Consider the following 21,349-nt stretch of genomic DNA (forward strand, 5'->3'; position numbering starts at 1 on the left):
AATCACTATACTTTTTCATCCGGGGTAAGTGCAGAGTTCAGAATGCACCATAATGGCTAAGTGCACGACCTTTAGATCCAGAAAGATCTGCTGGACTCTAGTTTTATGACCTTGAATAAGTTACTTAATTCTCTGCCTCGTTTGTTAAAACGGGATTGAAAATACAGTAGTCTGTAGAGTTATTACCAGAATTAAGGGAGTTGATGTAAGTAAAGCATGTAACTCTGCTTGTCACATAGTAGATAACAAATGCTAGCTTTTCTCCTTAGAAATGCAAAAGCTTGTTTCATACTGTTTGACTTGGTAACCCTTTCCCAATTACTTCTGGTGCCTTCCTGCTTTGTTCGTAGTCATTGAACATATAGGAGAGTCTATTAGCTGCGTGTGCCAATTATGGGAATCAAGTCTTCTAGTTTTTATTGGTCTAGTCTTTATTAGTTGACTGGTCTTTTAAAATTGAGATTCAACAGACTTCTTTTTTCTAAGTCTGCTATGTGCAAGGTGTTGCGTATGCAGCTTCTCATAAGTGCCTAGGGGTTAAAATGCACATCTATCTTATTTACTCTGGAAGAATCCTTCCCAATTTGATCTTTGTCCAATACAGCTCAGCTAGATACTAACTGTGTCCATCTCCTCCCATCTCCTCTTCAGCTTCTCCTCTCCTGCCAGGAGGACTGCCTCCCTCACTTCACTCTACTCTGGGCCCTATTTCCCACCTTGCAATTTTATTTTATTTTTTTTAAGTAGGCTCTACCCCCAGCGTGGGGCTTGAACTCATGACCTCAGATCAAGAGTCTCATGCTCTACCGACTGAGACAGCCAGGTGCCTCCTACCCTTGCAGTTTTATAACCTATTCAGTCACCCCACCCACCACCCTCCAACCTCTACCATGGACTGACATTACATTTTATGATTGGTCTTTTTTTCCTCCTAATCAAATATTAATATCTCTATTATGTAATTTCACCCCCTGTGGTTCTCTTAAGGGGCATAATGGTTTAATAGGGAAAATTATGACCTTTAGAATTAGCCCTGAATTTGAATTTTGATGCTGCCTCTTATTAGAGACATGACTTGAGGCAAGTTACTTAACTTCTCGCTTCAACTTCTACATCTGTAAAAAGCAGAAGATAATAGTACCTGCTTCAAATGATATTATGAGAATTAAATGAGAGATAATAATGTATACATATAAAAAGTGTCTGGGAGAAGTAGATGCAGGCTATATTAGTACTCTCAAAATGGCCACATTAATTTTGGGGACAAAATAATAAACAAGAATTCAGCTTTCCTTTCCTATACCAACCATTAAATTATACACAAGAGAAAAATTGAGAGTGGAGATCTGGCTTTTAAATGCACCTTAAAATTTCATGCATATCGTTAGATGATGTACTTGGGAGTTCTTCTTCATTAGTTGAAAGAGGCACAGGTCTTTGTGAATCCAGACAGTCTGCAAGAAGCTTGTGGTTTCTTTTTATGGAAATCCATTGATGTAATCTTCAAAATACAAATCGGGAAACTGACTCATAGATTTCTCTTCCTTTACACAATTTGACTCTAGATGATACTTTAACTAAAAAAGCCAGAACAACATGTTGTTTCATATCTGGACAGGTTTTCAAAGGCCCAGTGCAGGAGAAAACCTGCAGGTCCTGGGATTGGTATACAATAGAGAGGAAGGAAGCAGGAGTCTTGTGACTTAAGTGGTACCCCTTGTCTTTCATCCTTATTCCATACCAGCACCTTTCACGTCCTCTGACTCAGCTCTGTGTTGAGGCCACTCAGTGCACCCTCAGATTCAAGGTTCTCCACATCCACTGCAGCCCCTTCTTGCTGCCATCTCCCAAAAGATTAGGGGCACTTTCCCACTTTGATTTCACCTTTGGAATAGTAACTAAGTGTTGTAATAGTATTCCATACTTTTCCATCATAATGAATCATCCATAGCGAACTACATTTACTTGTCTAAATTCATTCATTCATTCATTTGATCATTAACAAATATTTACTGATGCCTCCCTTGTGCCAAATTCTGTGCCAAATACTGTTAAAGGATAGTTTTTATTAAGGCTTTTTTGGGGGAGGGCACAATTTTAGACTCACGGCAAAATTGAGGGGAAGATACAGAGATTTCTCATATACCCTCTGCTCCCACACATGCAACCTCCCCCATTATCAACATCCTGCAGCAGAGTGGTACACTTGTTACAGCTGATGAACCTCCACTGACACATATCCACCCCAAGTCCATAGTTTACATTAGGGTTCACTTTTGGTGTGGTACATTCTGTGGGTTCAGACAAATGTATACTAACATGTATCCACCATTATTGTATTATATGGATGGTATCTTCACTGCCCTAAAAATCCTCTGTGCACCACCTATTCATCCCTTTGCCCTTGAACTCCCATGAGACTATCAATGGGTAGTTCAGCAGTGCTTTTTGAGATGGAAGACATTCATGTGCAACGCAGTCACATCGCTTTCATCCCCTTTCCTTCTGATTCAAGAAAATATAGCTGAGGGGCGCCTGAGTGGCTCAGTCGTTAAGTGTCTGCCTTTGGCTCAGGTTGTGATCCCAAGGTCCTGATCCCTGCTCAGCGGGAAGCCCGCTTCTCCCTCTCCCAGCCCCCCTGCTTGTGTTCCTGCTCTCGCTGTCTCTCTCTGTCAAGTAAATAAAATCTTAAAAAAAAAAAGAAAAATATCTGAGCACTGGTATGATGATAGAAATAATTTTATGTATCATGATAGATATGGCATTGTGATAGGAAAAGTCTTGAATCAGGTCTAATTTATTATCTACAAAGCAGATCACTCAGAAACTCTGATACTTAAATGATCATTACTAACAAATCACTGGGGACACATTTCAGCTGAAGGTGGGAACTGCAATTGAGGTACTATTTCTCATGGCCATGAGACACTTTGTTGGGGTTTTCAAAAGAGTACTGTTCATCCACCCAGTAGTGTTCAGACTTTGTGACAAAAACAACTGCATTGGACTGCAATACAATTAATGAAGGAAGTCACTCAATAATGTTTACCAACTACCAATTAGTACTCTCTTAGGATGTAGGAAAAACACCAGTGTTCCTCATCTTTGGCTTTACTTAAGAATCACATGAGGGTGAGGCGTCTGGGTGGCTCAACATGCTCAACCAGGGTCCCAGGCATCCTACTCTTGATTTCGGCTCAAGTCATGATCCCAGGGTCATGGGATTAAGCCCTGCTTCAAGCTCCACGCTCAGCAGGGAGTCTGCTTGAGATTCTCTCCTTTTCCCTCTGCCCTTCCCCCCGCCACTCTTGTGCTCTCTTTCTCTCTCTAAAATAAATACTTTTTCTAAAGATTTATTTATTTATTTGAGAGAGAGAGAGAGAGAGAGAAAGAGAGCATGAGGTGGGGAGGGTCAGAGGGAGAAGCAGACTCCCCCTGAGCAGGGAGCCTGATGCAGAACTCGATCCCGGGACTCCAGGATCATGACCTGAGCCGAGGGCAGTCGCTTAACCAACTGAGCTACCCAGGCGCCCCTAAAATAAATAAATCTTAAAAAAAAAAATCACATGAGGCATGGCAGTTCATCAAAAAGTTAAATGTACACTTTGGCAGCACATATACCAAAATTGGGATGATACAAAGAAGATTAATATGCCCCCTGAGCGAGGATGACAGCAAATTTGTGAAGCATTCCACATATATCTTTTTGTATCTGTATGAGATGATGGATGTTAACTAAACTGTTGTGACAATCACTTCATGATATATGTAAGTCAAATCATTATGCTATGCATCACTTACATCTCAATGAAACGGGAAAAAAATTAGACATAGAATTACCGTATGATCCAGCAATCCCACTTCTGGGTATATAGCCAAAAGAATTGAAAGCAGGCACTCAAGCAGATCCTTGTACACCAATATTCATAGCCTCATTATTCACAGTAGCCAAAAGGTTGACAGCCCAAATGTCCATTAACAAATGAATGGATAAACAAAATGTGGTATGTACGTGCAATGCAATATTATCCAGCCTTAAAAAGGAAGAAAATGCTGACACACGTTTACAACCTGCATGAACTTAGAAAGCATTACACTAAGTGAAATAAACCAGTCACAAAAGGGTAAATACTGTATGATTCCAATTATTTGAGGTACCTAAAAGGGACAAATTCATAGAGACAGTAAGTAGAATAGAGGTTACCAGGGCTTGCAGGGGAGAAGAGAATGGGGAATTATCGTTTAATGGATACACTTTTTGTTTGGAATAATGAAAAAGTTCTGGAAATTGATAGTGCACAACATTGCATTGTGAATGTACTTCACGCTACTAAGTTGTATGCTTAAAAATGGCAAAAATGGTAAATTTATATTATATATAGTTTACCACATACACACACAAAAAGAATCACCCAAGGAACCTGAAAAACACACTGATACCTGGGCTATAGTCCTGAGAGACTCTAATTTTAATTGGTCTCAGATGGGGCAATAATGTATTTTAATGTATCCCTCAGGGTATTCTAATGTACAGTCAGGCTTAAGAAGGGATGCTTAATCTCCAGGGCAGTGAGGCTCAGCCTTGACTACACATTAGAACCATTTGGGGAGTTTTAAAATACACTGATATCTGATCTTACGTCCAGGATTCTTATTTCACTGGCTTGGGGATCCTGCCTGGTCGCTGAGATTTTTTTTCTGCATTCCCCATCTGATTCTAATACGCAAGCTAAGGTGAGAACCTTTGCTCTAGGGACACCCCAGGATCTCTGCCTTTCATTCCACCTTGGGAGAACCAGTATTTCTGTCAGTGATGAAATCAGGGGCAGAGTGCAGGAAGGACTTCTGATGAGAGTCGAAGGGCCAAAGGCCACTTGGTTCCTTCTCTTTCCCTCCACAGAGTCAGAATGTTAAAAATGGGAGAAGCAAAGCCCAGTAGAGGGCCCAGGAGAAAAGGGTGAAAAAAATCTATTACGCTCACTCTTATGAGAGAGAAAGGCTCTTTATTCTTCTTGTAGGCATCTAGCTCCTAACAGCTTCTAACATGGGCAGTGTTCCCCGTCCTACCCCTCATCCCCCTTTGAGTTCCCCTCCCTCCTTAGGAGGGGCTCAGAGCTGACCTGCTCAACCAGGGACCCAAAGAGCCAGGGCTGATAGGAGTATCCCAGTCAAGGGGCTATATTGTTGGTGCATGAAAAACTGGCCGGCTTATCTAAAAAGAGCATCGAGATGGTAGACATACACCATCCTCTGGATGATCCTGACTTACCTTCAGCCAGTCTTTTGTCACTTGTATCTTTGGTATTTGTATTTCTGTTCTTCTACATACATGTTGGCTCATTCTGTTTATTAGGTCCTGTTGTATGCTGCTATCTTGTTTGGGAATGCCTTACTCCAGCCCTAGGTCCTTGGGACCAAGGCCAACTAGACCAGGCGTGGGGATTTAGTCATGCAGCTGAAAGGCAATGTGGGATCAGGGTGGCCCCTAAAGATAGGAAGTATGGAGAGAGCAGATGAGGCCAGTCCTGCTCTAGGCCTTGAGGTAAAGTAGTGGTTCCCCATTAATCTGTATCATTTCATCATGGCAGAATTCCACCATCAGGATTTTGGCTGGTCACTTGCCCAGTGGTGGTAAGTGCCTTTAATGTCCCCTATATCACATTCCTCTCTTCCATATATATGGCCCTTGGGAACCAACCCAACACTGGAGAGGGGACTTGGGGTTCCAGATCCTGGCTATCCCTCCAGGCACAGCAGACAAGGGACACAAATAATAAAACAGAACCTGTGTTTTCTAGGAACCTATGATCTTGTTGAAGAGATGAATTACATAAACATGAAAAAGTGGCAGAACAACATGTTGAACCTTAGGATTTCTGTACTGTTAATGTAGTCAAGCTCATTAGTTTTCCAGAGATGGGCCACGAACAGAGAGAAATAAACTTCTAGGATTAGGAATGGTGGACCCAGAGAGTTAAAGGAATCTGAGCAATGAGGGTATGATTATTTCCTGGATAATAATGGTATAACTTATATGTTTTTAAAAATGTGGCAACTGTGATCATTCTCAGTTAATGACATTAACCTTTGCATGTGAACATGCTCAGGGAGAAAGGTGCTGGCTCTCTACTCCATGCCTGCAAAGGTGACCTGTTCTGTTTTCTGGGGTGACTGATGGAGGACCTCAGCAGACTTTCACAAGATGTTAGTGATGATTCAAAACTCCTGATTGCGTGGGCTGTCTCTTCTGAGTCTGGGAATTCCTTGGCATGGTACCTTGAAGACACATTTGGTGGGTCAGATTAGGGGAGTGGACTAGACACTAAGTCTCCTTCAATCCTAAGGTTCTGAGTAGAAAGGCATTAGGTCCCAGAGGGAGGAAAGCATGTGATCAAAGACCAGCCAAGGAGGGTAATTGCAGCTGCTCCAGGATTGAGTTAAGCAAATTAACATGTAAATACAATTTATTTGTGTTGGGCAGAGGGGCAATATTTAAATGACTGACAGTTGAAGTTGTACCATATTAGTTATTTGCTAAAATTAGATGCTGTGAACAGCATGGCTATTTCAGGAGGATGGACATACACAGTATTAAATTAAAATGCAAGTAATATTTATTTGTTAGAGGAAAGGGGAGGAGAAGTACATGTTTAGTTGACCAACAGCTTAGATCATATTTAAGGCCTTTAAACATTAGTTATATGCTAAGCCTTATATGCTAATTACTAATTTGTTCTGTAAAGCCATCTCAGTGAAAACTTTTCTTTGAAACGTTTTTGTGGGAGGCTAGTTGACATTATGAGTAAAAGGTCATTTACTTAAAATATTCTATAAGTTTTTCGTAAGTGACAGTAATGAATTTTATTTAATGGGGTTTTGTTGTATATAGATCAGAGCTTCTAAATTCCTGGAAATTTTTATGGTATCTTTTTTTTTTTTAAGATTTTATTTATTTATTTGTCAAAGAGAGAAAGAGCACAAGCAGGGGGAGCGGCAGGCGGAGGGAGAAGCAGTCTTCCCGCTGAGCAAGGAGCCTGATGTGGGACTCGATCCCAGGACCCTGGGATCATGACCTGAGCTGAAGGCAGACACTTAACCCAGGCGTCCCTATGGTATCTTAATATAGGTAGTCAATAGTTATTTTCAGTAATATAAGTAATAAGAAAAGCTTGGCACAAATACACATGTAGTCACCTGTTTAACACTGTAAGCATGGGTGTCAGTCCTAAAGAGCATTTTGGCTGACCTAGCCCAGCACCTTCACTTTCAGATGAGAGCCCTGTGGCCCAGAGAGCTTTTTTGCCCCTTCTTGAACCTCTACATAGTAGTTCTCAAAATGTGGTCCTTGGACCAACAGCATCAGCTTTTTAGAAATGCAAATTCTCAGGCCCCACCCCAAACCTACTAAATAGAAACTCTGGGATGGGATCAACAATATGTAGCTTCCAGCCTTCCAGATGATTCTGATCCACCTGAACGTTTAAGAACTACTCCCCCATGCCTTGGCTTTAAAATATCTTGAGGCAATAATTTCCCTTAGATCACTCTCAGCCACATAGAGATTTACTTCCTGTTTTATGTCTAAATTTATCTCCCTGAAGCTTTGAAGGGCGTGTCACACAGTCTTCACAAGTGCCTTACGTTCTTTTGTGGGCAACAGTGCAGGTTGGGTCTCAGCAGAAGGGGAACCAAGCTGAGAGGGGAGATTAAGACAGAGCTGGCAGTGGGCAGGGAGGGGGGAAACAAGGGCTAATCTTCAGTCCCTCCCTGTTATCATTATTTGATGATTTGGTAAGCCAAGATCCACTCCAAAGAGGAGCACGGCACAGTTCAGTTGGGGGGTCTGAGTTTCTAAGACAAATAACATGGAATCAAGGGAGTACAGAGTGGGGACATAACTTAGGAGCTACATAGTAAAGAAGATGGGAATCTAGAATATTGGCCAACATTGTCCCAGAAATTCTCTGATTACCAGCAAGATAGAATCAAGAAGGGTCCAGCCCTCTGGGAGTTGAGCACTGTTGACAAGCTAAAAAAAGGCTCCAGATGGACTGGCTCTGATTCATGATAGGATGCTACTGCTCCCACCCACTCCTGCTAACCTGGTTAGCAGAGAAATCCAGGGATTCAGGATGCCCAAAAAATTGAGGATTCAGAATGCCAAGGGAGCCATGTGAGGCCGCTGTCTCTGAGGTCTTCACAATGCTGTTTGGAAAGACAATACAGTGCGTGGTTACTGTTTTGTCTATCTAGAGTAGAACTCCCGGCTCAGAAATACTGCTTCTCAATGTGTGGTTCAGTGGGAGCTCCCAGTTTCTTACCAGTCTGTTTCTTTAACTCAGTGATTGGCTGGAGGTAGGCATGTTCTCCAAGCTGGGCCAGTCCTGGGAATTTCTTTCTTTTTTTTTTTTTTTTAAAGATTTTATTTTATTTTTTTTTTTTAAAGATTTTATTTATTTATTTGAGAGAGAGAGAATGAGAGACAGAGAGCATGAGAGGGAGGAGGGTCAGAGGGAGAAGCAGACTCCCTGCCGAGCAGGGAGCCCGATGCGGGACTCGATCCCGGGACTCCAGGATCATGAACTGAGCCGAAGGCAGTCGCTTAACCAACTGAGCCACCCAGGCGCCCCTAAAGATTTTATTTATTTATTTGACAGGGAGAGAGCCAGCTAGAGAGGGAACACAAGCAGGGGGAGCGGGAGAGGGAGGAGCAGGCCTCCCGCCAAGCAATGAGCCCAATGCGGGGCTCGATCCCAGGACCCTGGGATCATGACCTGAGCCGAAGGCAGACACTTAATGACTGAGCCACCCAGGCGCCCCCCCCTGGGAATTTCTGACCTTCAACCAGATGAAGAGGGTCTCAAGCTGTGAGGTGGCAAAACTGGGAGGTATAAATCTGAGCTGTTTGGTGGGCATGTCCCCACTGGCTGTGTGGAAGAAGCCAGTAAGGTGGCAGGGAAAAGTGACTGGTACACTGAGGACGAGAAATGAGAGGTGGAGAAAGGATAGGTGGTGCTCCAGTCCCTGGTTGTGGTCATCCTGAGCCTGGCTCATATCTACCTTTTCAGCAGTTCAGTTGGCTGAGCCAACAAATTCCCTTTTTGCAGTAGGGGAGGGGAAAAAAAAGTTTCTTCTACCTTCTTGTGTTCAGTAATTGGGGCCTGCAAATTACACTGATAAAAGACAGATGAACAGGAGAAAAGGTTTATTTTGTATGCACAAGAGAACCATCAAAGAAAGCAGCTGGCTTCTTAAATGGTTGGAGTTAGAATATTCTATACCTAATTTAGTAGAAGAAAGGGAGGAGGGAAGAAAAGGCTTCTTATGGGAAGAACAAATAGGTTTTTTTTACATCCCTTTTTTTTTTTTAAAGATTTTATTTATTTATTTGAGAGAGAGAGAATGAGAGACAGAAAGCATGAGAGGGAGGAGGGTCAGAGGGAGAAGCAGACTCCCTGCCGAGCAGGGAGCCCGATGCGGGACTCGATCCCGGGACTCCAGGATCATGACCTGAGCCGAAGGCAGTCGCTTAACCAACTGAGCCACCCAGGCGCCCCAACATCCCTTTTTTTTTTTTTATTTACAGTAGAAACAAATGAAAATGGGAGAAAATGTTAGCATCAAAAATGTTGAGTAAGTCACTCTTAGAAAAGGTTTGTAACTTTTCAAATAGGTTTCTTTAGGAAAGGCAAATGGGTTTTAGGAAAAAGAGAGGAGGATAAGAAGGTTTGTGATAATGTTTTCTATATAGGTACGAGAGGTCTTTCCATTTTCAGGGTCATAAAACTGCCCTGGAAAATGGATTTGGGGTAGGTTTTATTCATGTTCTCCCTTCTCAGAGTAGATCAGCTCTGAAGAGGAATTTATGGCAGCCTTATTTCTGAGAAGTTGCTGCTTTTAGTCAGACAAGGGGAGCTCCCAGAGCCATACCCCCCCCCATCTGCTGAGTCTCAAAAATGTCTTCAGCTTAAAATAATCATTACGCCAAGGTGGCATACTTTGGTGTGCCATATTCTGATCCCCTTCATTGCTGAAGCCAATTTGTCTCTAGGTACTATGTCTCACTTCACAACAGCTTTTGTAGGTGCTTTAACAAAACACCTTGTAAAGTTTTTAATTATTTTACTTCCTATTCTTTTAAAGATTTATCTATTTGTTTATTTATTTGAGCGAGCGAGAGAGAGAGAGAGAGAGAGTGTGTGCATGCAGAGGGAGGGACACAGAGAGAGAATCCTAAGCAGACTCCCTGGTACGGCCCTGAGATCATGACCTCTTAACCGACTGAGCCACCCAGGCACCCCTCTTTTTTTTCTGAAAGATTTATTTATTTAAGGGGGGGAGGGGCAGAAGGAGAGGGGGAAAGAGAGAATCCACAAGCGGACTGCTCTCTGAGCAGGAAGCCAGACACGGGGCTTGATCCCAGTACCCCGAGATCATGACCCCCAACCAAAACCAAGAGTTGGACATCTCAACGGACTGAGCCACACAGGTGCCCCTATTTTACTTTATTTTAAAGTGGAGACATGATCAATTCATACTATTTTTAAATTTCATATTTCGAGAGCAGTTGTAGGTCTACAACAAAATTAAGATTTCCAGTATACCCCGTGTCCCGGCACATATATGACTTCCCCCATTATCAGCATCACTCACCAGAATGATGCATTTGTTAGAATTGATGAAATCTACCTTGTCACTTCATAAGCACCCAAAGTCCATAGTTTACCTTAAAATTCACTCTTGGTGCTATCCATTCTGTGGGTTTAGACAAATGTATAATGACATATATCCATCATTATAATACAATACAGAGTATTTTCACTGCTCTTAAAACTCCTCCATGTTCCACTTATTCTTCTCTGGCAACTGTGGATTTTTTTTATTGTCTCCATAGTTCTGCCTTTTCCAGAATGTCATAGCATTGGAATCATACAGTATGTGGTGTCTTCCTATTGGCTTCTTTCACTTAGTAATATGCATTTAAGGTCCTTCCATGTCTTTTCATGGCTTGGTAGCTCATTTCTTTTTAGTGCTGAATATTAATCCATTGTCTGGATGGACCACAGTTTATTTACCCACTCTCCTATGGGAGGACATCTTGCTTGTTTCCAAGTTTTGATGATGACGAATTAAGCTGCTGTAAACATCCGTGTGCAGTTTTTTTTTAATTTATTTTTATTTTTATTTTTTTTATTACTATATTCAGTTAGCCAGCACGTGTGTAGGTTTTTGTATGGACACAAGTTTTCTAAACTCTTCCAAAGTGGCTGTATACTTTTGATTGCTACAGCAATGAATGAGGATTCGTTTACTATCACTGAGCCCACATTGAACTTTTGCATGTTCTTTAATCTTATGAAAACTATGTGTTTAGAAAAATTTGCTTCTAGAAAATTTCTGCCAAAGAATTTTATCACTATAAATAATTCACATCCACTTATTTGTAAATATTAACCAATTAGGCTTTTCTTTTTTCTGGAAAGCAGGTTACTGTTCACTCTGTGGATTGCTTATTGTTCCATTTAGATGTTCCTACATTTTTTTTTTTTAAAGATTTACTTATTTATTTGAGACAGAGAGAATGAGAGAGAGAGAGAGCACATGAGAGGGGGGAGGGTCAGAGGGAGAAGCAGACTCCCTGCCGAGCAGGGAGCCCGATGCGGGACTCGATCCAGGGACTCCAGGATCATGACCTGAGCCGAAGGCAGTCGCTTAACCAACTGAGCCACCCAGGCGCCCTAGATGTTCCTACATTTTATGACAGATTCCACTAAGGGTATCTCCGGAAGGTCATTTTTGTTGTGGTTGTTGTTGTCTTGTTTGTTTTGTTTTAAAGATTTTATTTATTTGAGAGAGAGGGAGACAGAGAGCAAGCGCAGGAGCAGGGGGGAGGGGCAGAGGGAGAAGCAGACTCCCCGCTGAGTGGGGAGCCCGATGCGGGGCTTAACCCCAGGACCCTGAGATCATGACCTGAGCTGAAGGCAGACACTTAACCGACTGAGCCACCCAGGTGCCCTGAGCCTGAGGTCATTTGTAACATCAGTTGGACCAACAGTAACTCAGTTTCATTCCCAGATGTCTTCAGAGCTCAACAGATACTCCCTGATTCTGGTGACTTAATATTCAGGTGATTTGTCAAGTGAGTTTTAAGTATCTTCTGTTTAACTGAATGCTTTAGACCTATTCTCTTCAAAAGATATTTGGGGACAGGGGCGCCTGGGTGGCTCAGTTGGTTAAGCGACTGCCTTCGGCTCAGGTCATGATCCTGGAGTCCCGGGATCGAGTCCCGCATCGGGCTCCCTGCTCAGCAGAGAGTCTGCTTCTCCCTCTGACCCTCCCCGCTCTTGTGCTCTCTCTCTCAAATAAGTAAATAAAATCTTTAAAAAAAAAAAGATATTTGGGGACAAGCGTATCCCTAAAATATGGGGTAAACAAAGACTAAGGCAAAGAAAGCTTAAATGCTCCAATCCTATCATTCCTGAGTGCACACTTGCACTGCGCTTACCTAGTATCGAATGAAATAACGTGGACTCTTGAGATTTGGCTGCAAAGTTTTGGTTTCACCCTGTTATGTTTCCTCCCTTTGTGGTTAGCTACTTGGGAGGGGATTTCCGGAGATGTGGGCTATACAGTTTGTTTCCCAAAATATTTTGCATTGTTTTGGGTGAGAGAGTGCATTGCCTACTCTGTAATACCTAGATCTCAGAGAGCTGATACAACTTATAGCCATCATCACATGAGTATAGTGTGTCTCAGTGGTGACACATTCTTTCATAAGAAAAGAAAACATTAAAAAAATATTCTTTTTTAATTTGGTAAAATATACATAAGTATCTTCCATTTTAACCATTTTTAAGTGTGCAATTCAGTGGCATCAAGTTCTCAGTGCTGTGTAACCCTAGCTACTATCTATCTATTCCCAGACCTTTTTCATCCTCCCAAACAGAAACTCTCTGTTACACGGTAACTCCCCATTTCTCTCTTTCCTCCTGGTCCTTGGCAACCTCTCTTTGACTTCCTGTTTCTATGAATTTGCCTATTCTAGGTACCTGATATAAGTGGAATCATACAGTATTTGTCCTTTTATTTCTGGCTTATTTCACTTCGCAGAATACTTTCTAGGTTCATCCATGCTCTAGCATGTTTCAGAATGTTACTTTTTGAAAGCTGAATAATATTCCATTGTATGTATAGACCACATTTTATTTATGCATCTGATGATGGGCATTTGGGCTGTTTCTACCTTTTGGATATTGTGAATAGTGTTGCTATGAGCATCATTGTGCAAGGAGCTCATGGAGTCCCCACTTCCAATTCTTTTGGGTATGTACCTAGGAGTAATTATGTTTAACTTTTTGAGGGATTGAAGGAAAACTTATGAACTATCCTATTTTTTTCTTCATTAACCACAAGTTGTATCTGCAGGCCCCAGAAGTGTTGTGATAGAATGTCTCATATTACACTATTGTCCCTTGGGTAGACCCCACAGCACGTGAAATGCTCTAGAAGCTGGTTTGGTATTCCTGATATAGGGCATGGTCGGGGGAGGCAATTCACTTTGGGGTATCTTATCTGAACGCATGATATTTCCTTACAGAAGGGCTCTATGTCTTTTCCCAAAAGGACCCTGATTTTCAGGGCAACTCCAAAACTAACCCTTCATCCTTGGATTGATCCAGATTGGGTCCTAATAGAACTGGACTAAATCCCAGAGCTTCTCCAGGCAAGACTAGAAAAGCAGCTCCCTCTTCCGAAACTACCAAATCACATTCATCACCAAGTCCTGCCACTTTTTATTCTTCCTTGGCACTTGATCCTCTTTCCTTTCTATCTCTGCTGCGACCATCCTGGTCCAAGTTACCCTCATCTCTCTTGTGAACTCCTAAAATGGCATCTCTTGCTGGTCTGCCCCCATGCACGCATCTTCACACTGTAGCCAGAATGATCTTTCTGAAGGTCAGATCTGATCATGTCACCAACAGGGTTTTGGTGGAGGGAACCAGATAGGAGGATCATAAATTTCATATGGAGAAGTAAATAGGTAACAACCAGGAAGTTTTTGAAAATCAAGGGCAATGAGAAGAGACCAGCCTTTTCAAATATCAAAATAGATTAAAGAAGCCATAAATACTAAAATAGTTTTATGTCATACATGGGTAGGCAGATCAATGGAACAGAATACAGGACTGCAAAAGAGACCCAAAATAGATGTTTCCCTAACTCATGCATCGCACTAAAGCAAGTTCCAACTGTATCAACATTTTAGATAATATTTGAAAAAATGAAACCATAAAGATACAAGAAGAGAATTCAGGAGAATGTCTTTATATTCAGAGTAGGAAGGGCTTTCTGAATATGAAAAATAGATGACTTGAAAGAAAAGATAGGTGAATTTGTGTACATACAAATGAAGATTTTGTTTGTGGAGAAACAGCATACATAGCACAAAAATGCAAGTGACAAACTGGTAACTATATTAAGGACAAGGGGTATTATTCTTAACCTATAAAGTACTCATAAGATAATTTAAAAAGATTAATTATCAACAGAAAGCTGGGCAAAGAATATGAATAGGCAGTTCATAGACAAAAATAATTCGAATGGCTTTTGAATATATGAGAAGATACTTTACCTCTTTTTGAATAACAGAAATGCAATTAAGTAATAGAATAGTGTAATTCCACTATTAAACTGGCAAATAAAAAATCCTGACACTAGATTGCTTCAAATCTGGTATCTCGTATATTGCTGGGAAGAATGTAAATTTACATAACCAAATTGAAGGACAATTTAACAATATCTATCAAAATGAAAAATGCACTTACCGTTTGATCTAGCAGTTCCATTTCTAGAAATTTATCTGAAAAATATGAGACTCACCTACGAGGATGTCATGAGAACATTCTAGAACAAGTCATATATTCTGGCAGGAGAGCGCACACACAAGACTTTCAGGGAGGAGTCATCACTGGAAGAGTAAAACATCTGACACTTTCTTAGCTGAGATAAAAGAAATTCTCCACCATCAGCCAACATCTGACATGGTATACGTACATATGTATGGATGGGTGAAAAGATCTAACTGCAGCAACAACTGTTGTTGCTGAGTTCTAAGGTTGGAGAGAGAGATCCTCAAGTTTCCTTCTGCGACCAACATTAATTTTTAAATGAATTCCCTTCCAAAAAGTACCTGTATTTCCTTCCCCACGAGTAACTTGCACATCATCCCACACTTATATTTTCTGATGAAGCACATATCATATCTGCTCCTGAGACCAGCTCCATAATTTGCAGGGCCCACTGTAAAATAAAAATGTAGGGCCGCTTGTTCAGGAATAACTAAGAATTCCATGGTGGCAATAGCAGAGCATTAAACCAAACATGTGGCCAATGTGAGCAAGAGGCCCTGTGTGACCCCACCAGTCACAGGCCCACCCCTGCTAACTATAGTCCAGCTATACCAAACTCCTTTTTTAGTTCCTTTAAATAAGCTGAGCTTTCGCACACATCACTTTGCACAAGCTCTTACTTCTATCAGAATGTTCTTCTGCAGACCCCTTATCCTTCTCCCCAAAGCGCCTATTCATCTTTCAAACCCCCCCTGTTATGTTACTGCCTTGAGGCATCCTTCGCCCCGTTCCCTCTCTTCCCTCTGAGAAGCCCTCCTGTATACTTTCTTGGCTCCCTACGCACACCTGTATGAGGGCAGAGGTTCTGGCTTCCGCTTGTCTGTGTGCCCAGCCCCTCCCCTACACGGTGCCAATTACTAACAATTAGTGGGCACTTACCATATAGCAAGTAATGTATTAGGAACATTCCATAAGTAACTTACCACTACATCAACCTAAGGAAGAAGCTGTAATTATTCTCATTTACCAAAGGAGTTTCAGGGAGATAAAATGTGTCCAGGGTCACCCATCTAGGGGCAGATATGTTAAGGAAAGTGGACTGAGTTTAACATTTTAGTGCATAATTAATTCTGACCAGTGGCCTAAGACGTAACAATAGATTATGAAGCCCACGCTTGAAATAGCTTTGTATAAGCAAACTTAAGGAAATAGAGACTCTCTAACCAGGTAACTGAGGGTCTCCCTTACTTCAGAAGTACAGGAGTACCTTGAATATTAAAGACAGTGTCTTCTCACTGCCCCTTCCCCCATAATGCTGATTTTCATCAATGATGGTGATGTCTCAAAGTGGACCCTTTGAGTTTCACATCTTCTAGGTAAACATTTGCCCTCTTTGGGCATTCTCTTTAAAATGCAAATATTCTCCAAAGTTAAGGCATTAAATTCCTAACTCTGTAATGGGTATGAGTTTATCACAGACTTTTCTACTCTAGCCTAAAGTAGAATAGAGAAATATGGGGCTAAATCTAATTACATGATGTGGTGAAAGGTGGTTGATTGTCCATCAGTTGTCTTTGTGATTTTCATCATGTGGTTCACTGGCTACTTGCATGGGGTGTGTGGGAGGGGTTGTTGTTAAAAATGAAGATTTGTGGCCTTGAACTCAGACCCACTTAGTCTGAATCTCTGGGAATGGGCCCCTAAATCCTGCTTTTGAACAAGAGCCCCGAGAGATTCGGATACATGTTGAAATTCAAGACTAACTGCTTTAAGGGTCAATGTAAACTCCAGATAGAATGACATGAAAATATCCTGGACTTATGTTTTGTCCTTGTCGCTACTTCTATACTGGTATGAAAATTATGGGGAGGAGTCCCCCAACACTGCATGGTAAGGGCAGAAGGAATACTGGAATAGGGGAGAAAATGGAATCGAAAGAAAAGATCTAGGGAATGACACTTCAGAACTTTCAGTCTTTCCCAGGGCTGGTGCTGGGCCGGCTAAGGCTTCCCAGAATAACTGTAGTTGATTTTACGTGTGGTTCAGGAAGTTAGTCCTTTGAGACAGCACGAGCAACACACTACGTGAGAAGACTCTAGTATCTAAGACCTGTCCATTCATTCAGTCAACGACCATGGCTTGAGCTGTTGCCAACCAGGCGCTGTGCTGATTCCTGGAGCTGTAGGGTGAGCAGGTGTTTCTCATAAAGCTGACAGACTGGTTGGAGCGAGAGGTAACCCTCGAGAAAACTTAAGGGGTTGATACTGGACATTGCTTTCAACACTTGCGTGAAGTAAAGGAATAAGTTGTTAGGTCAATGATAAAAATGGAAAGCTATGTCGTGATAGTATTTCAGCTTCCCCTGTATGGGGGGAAAGTGACAATGAGGAAATCCTCAGCACTTTTTAGGGTTTGGGACATTTTATTTGCAGTGAAAGGGGCTGGTCAGACGGTGCGTAATGAGGCATCGTGGCACAGTTAAGGGTTATGTCAGCAGCGGGACAAATGGTTTGCTCATGATCGGGAATAAATTCATTTTAATGGTGCAGTTTTCAGACTAGAGCAGACTTATTCTTTACTCCCCGCCCCTCCCCCGTCTTCAACTCTGTCTGAATCTGGGCTTGTCGGAATGTGTGATTTGGGTAAAAAGAGGAAGTTGGATTAGGCAATCGGGAAGGCCCTGCAGCTATTTTTGTTCTTCTGGAAAAGAGGGATCCTTTGCTCCCGTTAGGCTGGAAATGGAATGGAGCAGCAAAAAGTCTAAAATGAGTCTCAGGTAAGTCTAGACAGGTGTATCTACACAAAGCACATCTACAGCAGAGCTGGTTCCAGGCGTGGCATCGATCGCGCCCTCCTGAGCAGGAACCACAAGGAAATGGAATGACGGCCTCAGGCCTCCAGGACTCCACGAGTGTAGCTGAGGAAACTACACAGACATGTGCACTAGTCGTCAGAGGCAGCAACAAAATGTAGTTGGCTGAGCCTGCTTTAACCTCCTCCTCTGGGCCACGGTGGGTTTCCAGGGAGGAGGTAAACACAGCCTAGCACGGTCTTCCTGCCCAGCCTTTAAAAAAACTCCCACCATCTCCACCCTGATTTTTGAGAATTCAAGGACCTCAGAGTGCCAGAACCAATGGGTGACATGTCTGTTCAGAGAAGGGAGGCGCAGGAATGTTGGATCGGGAGCTTGCCAGCAGGAGGGTGCCCCTCAAGTTGAGCCATGGAGAAGGCAGAAGGACCGGTCAGCAAGGATACAACGTGGGGTGTCCGGGTTGTATGTGTGTTGGGGGAGTGAAGAGGAGGGCCTGGTGGGAGCAGAGTGCCTATGGGGGGAGCAGAGTTCAGTGAAAGCATTTCGACCTACTGGTCAAGGTATTACTGTCCTGGCAATGTGCGCTCGCATAGTCCAGCTTAATGCCAGTATACGATAAGTTCTCTTTGAGAAGTCTCTGGGGTGCTGGTGACATGTGCCAAGGACAGTCTGTGTCATTGATTAGGCTCTGATTGTTAACCCATCGACTCGGGTGAGGGTATGGCTGAAACGAATAAGAACGCTGAGGAACCCGGGCAGGATGAAGGTTTGACTACAAGGCTTATACCCTCCCCACAGAAGAGCAGAGTCATCCAGAAACCAGGCCTACATTTCCCTCGGAATTTACTTCTGGGCCGGCTCTCATCACAGGACAATAGAGGACTTGGGAATGTCCACCTGAGATGTTTAGCTTTATTCCATTAATGATGGGGAATCATTGAAGATTTATCAGCAAGGGAGAAATATGAAAAACAACAGTGTTTCTAGAAGACTGGTCTGAAGGCTGCCTGCTAGTAGCCTCAGCTGATGGTGGCTGTGGTGCTGGGAAGTGGGGCTGACAGTGGTAGCCCCGGAAAGAGGAGGCTGGTGGGCTACTGCTGTGGTCCCATCACTTAGGGGTGGGGGGGGGGAGTTGGACAGAAAAAAATGGACTCAGATTAACCCTCATTGAGTAAGTGCATATGGAGAAGTGCCTGTGTAACACAAATATTAACTGGTGGTTATGTTGTTACAAGCACACACAGCCACAGTTCGCAGGTCAGAGATGACTGTTTTTCACCCTGCAATAAGATTCTCTTTGTGTCCTTGGGAAGACCGGTTTGGTACACCTTATGAGAAGAGTATCTGTGAAATAGAAAGAAGGGCCATATTTTCAAGGCTGTAGTCACAAGCCCTCTGATGGGGGCAGCAAAGACGGGAGTCTGCTGCGCCGGCAAAACCGAGCTCAGAACCCAGCCACACGAATCTTTTACACACAGAAAGGGACAGAACTGCATGAAGCTTGGCCAGGACTCTGGAGTTCAAGAAAGGGAGAGAAGGCAACAGGGGCTGTGATGTGGAGGGAATCTCTTTTGTGGAATTTTGCTCCAGGTAAGGAACTTACACGTTTCCTGCTCATTTATCACTTAGGTAGAATTGACTGGCCCCTTAATTGACCACGCAACTATAGAAATAAGTGGTAGGAATAGGAAACATAATAGTTTACCAAAAGCCCTGATTTAAGATCCTGTTAAGTTTTACTCTGCTTTTGAAATTGTTGTTACTAATGCAGAACTTGGGCATTCAGCTCTGCAAAGCTACCTCCCTGCAGGTAACCTGGGGTAAAGGAGCGCAGGAGCTCTTTCTCCTGACCTTTGCAGGGCCCCTTTAGAGCACACCATTTCCCCTGCTACCTATACGTTGTTGGAGGACAGGCTCGAATGCCGCCTTGTTGCATAAGAGAGTGGCATAATGACACTGTCAAATGAGCAAGTGTCACATCAGGTGGCTGGTGATAACTCTTGTCTTAGACTTTTGGCTCTTTGGGTATCTGTCATGAGGAATATCATGTTCAGGGGGATTTATTCACTAGGTATCTGTTTCTTGGGTTCATAGCAATTGAGATCTGAAGTAATCATTCAAAGTCACAGGTTTATCCAGTAGGTCCTCTGTTTTTTGACATGACTCTAGAATAAAGGTCAGGTCAAAGGCATCCAAACTGGAAAGGAGGAAGGAAAATTATCTCTGTTTGCAGATAATGTGATCTTATATGTAGAAAGCCCTGAAGACTCCACAACAACAACTAAAACAAAAACAAAAAAACAAAACCCCGCAACTGTTAGAATTAATAAACAAATTTGGTGAAGTTGCAGGATACAAAAACAAAATAGAAAGATCAGTTGAATTTCCATACACCAATAACAAACTATCTGAAAAGGAAATGAAGAAACAACTCCATTTACAATAGCACCAAAGAAAATAAAATACGAGTAAATTTAATCAAGGAGGTGAATGACTTGTACACTGAAAACTATAAAACACTGATTAAAGCAATTAAAGCAGACACAATTAAATGGAAAGACATCGTGTTCACAGATTAGAAGAATTAATATTGTTAAAGTGTCAATACTACCCAAAGTGATCTACAGATTCAATGCAATCTTTCTTTTTTTTTTTAAGCTTTTATTTTTAAGTTATCTCTACACCCAATGTGGGGCTCGAACACATGACCCCAAGCTCAAGAGTCGCATGCTCTTCTGACTGAGCCAGCCAGGCACCTCTCAATGCAGTCTTTATAAAAATCCCAGGGACATTTTTTTTTTAATAGAACAGAAAAAACATCCTAAAATTCATATGGAACCACAAAAGACCCTGAATAACCAAAACAATTTTGAGAAAGAAGAACAAAGCTGGAGGCATCACTCATCTTGATTTCAAACTATATTACAAAGCTGTAGTAATCAAAACAGTATGATATTGGCACAAAAACAGACACACAGACCAATGGAACAGAATAGAGAGCCCAGAAAGAAACCCATGCATGTATGGTCAACTAATCTTTGACCAGGACACTGAGAACACACAATGAGGGAAGGAGAGTGTTGGGAAAACTGGATCTCCACATGCAAAAGAATGAAACTGGACCCTTATCTGTCACCATACACAAAAAGTAACTCAAAATGGATTAAAGATTTGAATGTAAGATCTGAAACCATAAAATTCCTAGAAGAAAACACAGGGGAAAAACTTCTTGACATTGATCTAGGCTTTTTTGGATATGACACCAAAAGCAAAAATACACTAGAAAGACTACATCAAACTTAAAAGCTCTGTACAGCCAGGGAAACAATCAACAGAGTAAAAAGGCAACCTACAGAATAGGAGAAAATATTTGCAAACTATATATAAATTATACCTCAATAAAGCTGGGGAAAATTGAAAAATAATAAAGTACAAATAAAAATTGTTTTAAAAGAATAGGCAAGGGATCCATTAACTGTTTCAGTCTATTTTTTTTTAATGTTTTATTTATTTATTCATGAGAGTCAGAGAGAGAGAGAGAGAGAGAGGCAGAGGCAGAGGGAGAAGCAGGCTCCCTGCCTAGCAGGGAGCCCGATGCAGGACTCGATCCTAGGACCCTAGGATCATGACCTGAGCCGAAGGCAGACGCTTAACCATCTGAGCCACTCAGGCGCCCCATGTTTCAGTC

At 42.2% G+C, this 21,349-nt stretch overlaps 1 non-coding gene across 1 annotated transcript; it reads left to right on the forward strand.

The window, feature by feature from the left end:
• Positions 1-3,598: 3,598 nt before the first annotated feature.
• LOC123853312 (U6 spliceosomal RNA) lies at positions 3,599-3,702 on the forward strand. Its single transcript, XR_006793092.1, has one exon. It is a non-coding gene; the product is annotated as a U6 spliceosomal RNA (small nuclear RNA).
• Positions 3,703-21,349: the final 17,647 nt, after the last annotated feature.

This window comes from Mirounga angustirostris, unplaced genomic scaffold, assembly GCF_029215605.1.
Source record: "Mirounga angustirostris isolate CCGP_5_RB_7025 unplaced genomic scaffold, mMirAng1.0.hap1 SCAF_14, whole genome shotgun sequence".
NCBI classification, from domain to species: domain Eukaryota; kingdom Metazoa; phylum Chordata; class Mammalia; order Carnivora; family Phocidae; genus Mirounga; species Mirounga angustirostris.